The following is a 5040-nucleotide window of genomic DNA, read 5'->3' on the forward strand; positions in this document are numbered from 1 at the left end:
AAGGTTTTTGAGTGCTAGCCTTGCTTGTGTGCTTTGGGAGTGTGATCAAAAACACTTGGGTGCTTGAGAAGACCACACTTGGTCTCGGGTTTGGAATTGTTTGTTAGCCACTAATGTAAAATAGGCTTTTTATACTGGTTAGAAAAGGCTTTTTATACCGGTTCTAGTATCGATATAGATGTAGGCGGTATAGAATGTTTGATCTTTCTACATCGGTTCCATGACAGGTATAAAAAATTATTTTTTATACCATTTCTAAAAACCGGTATAGAAAGTTCTCTTGGAAATGGAAAGTTATGTAAGAAAAAATGACTTACTATACTGATTATAGTTCCAACCGGTATAAAAAATTACACATTTTACACCAAATATGACCTCAACTGGTATAAAAAGTGATTTATTATTTTTTTATGAAAAATTCGTTTATGCTTTTTACCACATACCAAACCTGTATATAATTACCCAAAACATCCAGAAAACAAATCTCATTCAATCTAATATTTACATGAAATTGAATGTAATGTTTATATGAAATATAATAGTACTCCAAAACGAATTACTACATAAGTCATAAAACACCTAACATCATCTTATATATTGTATATAATTACCCAAAACATCTAGAAAACAAAGCTCATTCAATCTAATATTTACATGAAATAGAATCTAATGTTTATATGAAATATAATAGTACTCCAAAACGAATTACTATATAAGTCATAAAACACCTAACATCATCTTATATACTGTATATAATTATCCAAAACATCCAGAAAACAAGTCTCATTCAATCTAATATTTACATGAAATAGAATTTAATGTTTATATGAAATATAATACTACTCCAAAACGAATTACTATATAAGTCATAAAACACCTAACATCATCTTATATAAACACTTAAAAGAAACGAAGCCCACTGCTCACGAACTTCCTTCAAGACTCCTTGATCCATTGGAGATGTGTCATTGAAAATCTACACAATGAATACTTGAGTCAACAATCCTTTAGTGATAAATACTTAAGATGTGTTTTATAAATTGTACATATTACCATATCCCATGAGTCAACAATGTTTGCGGATATGATTCTATGCATGTGCCTCATGGTATAATATCCACACTCATAGCTTCCCGGTTGACGTGAGCACTACAAGTTAAATTCATATAATATCATAAATTTGATAATTGTATTTCAATAGTTTGAAGATTAACTACTTACAGTTGGCGCAATGAACTGCAACTTCTTTCTGGAAGTGATTTGTTGTCCCTGCAACCTAGAATGAGCCTCAACCGCTCTGTAAAATTTAATGTATATTGAAATTGTGCCTAATATGGAACTTATTAAATTAAATTATATAACACAAAAAATAAGTTAATAAAAAAAACTTACGCTTGTAAAGTACTTTTAATTTTCAAAGTGTTAGGCTTCTTGTGTAATGAACACAAAAGAACCACAACAAACTTCTGAGGAAGAATTACCAGCAACTGCTAGTGACCCCTACAAATTCAAATACCATTATATACAATTAAGTTTTACGTAAATATAATTTAATGTATAAAAGACATTCTTACTGCTGCAAATAAGGCGCTAAGTACACTTCTTTTTTCCCAACATCAAATGCCTCTAATAGGTACTTTTGAACCTCTTCACTTTTATTCCCAACGCCTTGAATGGCAATAGGATCAATAAATCCATATATGTAATCATTCTTCTTCTCAGTGCATCTACGATGTAAATACCTTAAGCATTGAAAATAAATAATATAAGAATAACATATTGAATATATTCAAACTTCATAAAAGTAATAAAAGTTTACTTACAACAACCAAAGTTGTAATACTGATATACATAACATATCAGTGCCAGAGAGAACTTCAAAAATATACTTCAAAAATATCAGTGCCAGAGAGAAAATTATTACCTTAAAAGTGAGTTTTGTGAAATGAAATTAAGCAATAAACCAAAGTCTAAAACATGAATGATGTGTAGAAAATAAAAAACATGTATGATTTAGTTTGAGTAGATCAGTATATGAATAAACCACTGCTAAAGAAGAAAGAAATAATCAGATCCAAACCAGAAAACTAAATCAAAAGTTAATTCATTACAAGAATAGTAACCACCAAACTATTGGATACGAAGAAAACATTTATGTATATCTACATTGAGAATTAGGTAGTTCTAAATTATTTAAGATAATATAAACCAAAAGAATTACAAAAGTTGACTAGATCTTACAAAACGAAATTAATTTAAACTGGGTTTATATGATCCAATATTTCAATCAAAATTAAAACCATTGAATGATTTTTTTTTCTCGGAATCTTGACTTGGTAGAGAGTAATACTAGAGTCTTGAATTTAACTAAAGCTTAAACATGCCTTAAAATAAGCTTGTTTAATTTTGAAAGAACATATATAAAATATTTCAAAAAAAAAATCTTCGTGCCTTCGAAAACTGAGAATAGTTATAAATATGTAAAACGTATAAATATTATAATTTCTTATAACTAAATAAATTATCGTAACTTAAAAACGAAATGATCGTAATTTTCAAAAGAAAATAGACATAAATGAACATAACTTCAAAAGAGGAGAGTGAAGAATTATACAATAGTCAATGTTGCTTCTTACCAAAAGGATCTTCCCTTCTTGTGCTGTCTCTGCAGAAAAAAAAAATAGAAAAAAAGAGAGAGAAAATAAACAAGTGAAGAACAAAGACAAACAGAAATAAAGTTGAAGTTCCTTAAAGAGATCATGAAAGTTTACACACTAACATAAAAGGTGACGTGTGTCATCAAAGATATTAACCTCATTTATTAGACATTCGATTTTATTTTATTTTAGTCAGCAAACCAAAACAAAACATTGCCTCACTTTCTCACTGTTCTGTGTTTTACCTTCTACTTACGTCTATCAAAAAATATAACAACTCGGTTTCCCATCCCCAATCTTCCAATTTGAGAAACTAAATAAGTCAACATAAAGTAATTCAATAGAGGTGACACTTCAACACACATCATGCAGAGAAACTTTTAAGCTTAAGCAATTGGGAGAAAATAGAGATATGTTTGTCTGACACATAGGAAAGAAAAGAAAAATAACATAAAAACAAGTAGGTAGAGTACAAAAAGAAAAGCAAATAACTAAATTTGATAGATAAAATAATTAGAGTAATTATATACAAACTTATCGTTTCAGTAATACTTACAATTGTTTGTATTGTCTCTCTTTTCTTATACCAACTTGGAAATCTTTCACTACTAAGGTGTCTAGACCTTGGAAGCAATCTTCTTGAGGGACCAATCCCTTTTCAGATCGGGAATCTTAGACACTTACAATATCTTGACCTTGGAGGGAATTATCTATCAGGAGAAATCCCATTCCAACTTACGAATCTCAAGCAGCTACACTATCTTAATCTTGGAGAGAATTCTCTATCCGGAGCCATCCCATTTCAACTTAGGAATCTCAAGCGACTGCATTATCTTAATCTTGCAGGTAACACTCTTTCTGGAGCCATCCCTTTTCGGAATGGGAATCTTCCTAACTTACAAACTCTTCGGTTAGGCGGTGATTTCAATATAGATGCTGAGGATTCAGAGTGGTTGTCTAATCTCCACTCCTTAACAACTCTAGAGTTGAGTTCATTGTATAATCTCAGCACCTCGCGCCAGTGGCTACAATCTATCAATGCGCTCATTCAAAACTTAGTAGAGTTGAGCCTTGTTGATTGTTCTCTTTCAGATACTAATATCAAAACTTTGTTTCTTTCTCACTCTAACTTTTCAACTTCTCTTATTGTCCTTGATCTGTCTTCTAATGTGCTAACTTCCTCAACATTTCTACTGTTATTCAATTTTAGCCTTCACCTACAAGAGCTTTATCTTACAGAAAATCACATTGCATTATTTTTTCTTTTCCCAAATTTTCCATCTCTTAATATACTTGATCTATCCTGGAATAATCTATCAGCATTAGTATTTCAAGGCAATTTTAATTTTGGCTCCGGTCTACGAGAGCTTCGTCTATATAACTCCAGTCTTACAGATCAAAGTTTTCCTATTTCCTCTGCTTCCACAATTAATTCTTCCTCTTCCCTTGTCATACTTGATTTCTCCTCAAATCTATTGAAATCATCTACAATGTTTTACTGGCTTCTGAACTGCACCAAGAATCTTCAAGCCTTTTACCTTTCTTACAACATGTTAAAGGTCCCATTCCAGATGGATTTGGAAAAGTAATGAACTCTCTTAAACATTGAGTTCCTCCTTTTTATCTCTCACCATGGGAATCTGTTGCTAAATTCAGCATACTTGAAGCAGGAGTTTTACCATACAATGGCTTCAGCTTGGAACATATCAAGGGAACCAAGATTTCTGGAAGTGTGTTTGATGAATTTGGAAAGAGACACACCTCAGCAGATCTTTTGAATGCTGGGAACCCAAAGATCCTCACAGTTCTCATAAATGCCACTGTCAAGGGAATCCTCTTTCATCACAATAGTAAGTAAAACAAAAATGAGTATAATAAAAGTCTTTCTATAACTTGCTATAATAGCTAGTTTGAAGTCTAAATTGAACAAGCTTCTTTGTAGGTTAAAAGTATTCACTCCCAAGGGAGGAAACGCTCACAAATGGTTGAGACACAAGAGTGTTTTTACTTCAAAATGTTCAACCCTTTTACATGTGTACGAGCCACCCTTATATAGAAGAGTTTAAGGGCCTCTAAGCAAATAAAAGATACTTAAGGATGTCTCTACAAAAACCTAACCCTAGCTTCTAGAAAGTTGGTCAAATAAGGTTACAAAAAATGAGAGACAAAAGAGCTAACTATGGTGTGTGCAAGGCTAATTTCGTTCTAGCACAAAAGGAGACAAAAAATGTGTCTCATATGTCTCCAAAAAGTGGCCAAAGTGTGGTAAAAATAAAGGAGACCAAAGGTACATAGGTACACTTGCTTTATGCCTTTTACTTTATGCTTTATGCCTTTGCTTTACTCTCTCTTCCACATCATTTATGCTTCCCAATCACCATGC

The 5040-nt window shown here is 31.7% G+C and overlaps 1 pseudogene across 1 annotated transcript; it reads right to left on the reverse strand.

Moving 5' to 3' along the window:
* Positions 1–700: 700 nt before the first annotated feature.
* Positions 701–4469, reverse strand: LOC114165562 (uncharacterized; annotated as a pseudogene). Its single transcript, XR_003599737.2, has 8 exons — positions 4289–4469; positions 2637–2665; positions 1824–1888; positions 1575–1742; positions 1393–1500; positions 1222–1297; positions 1054–1149; positions 701–976 (listed from the first exon to the last, which is right to left on the reverse strand). The product of XR_003599737.2 is annotated as an uncharacterized LOC114165562 (transcript).
* Positions 4470–5040: the final 571 nt, after the last annotated feature.

This window comes from Vigna unguiculata, chromosome 1 (assembly GCF_037176805.1).
Source record: "Vigna unguiculata cultivar grain cowpea cultivar isolate G323 ecotype 2 chromosome 1, ASM3717680v1, whole genome shotgun sequence".
Classification (NCBI taxonomy): domain Eukaryota; kingdom Viridiplantae; phylum Streptophyta; class Magnoliopsida; order Fabales; family Fabaceae; genus Vigna; species Vigna unguiculata.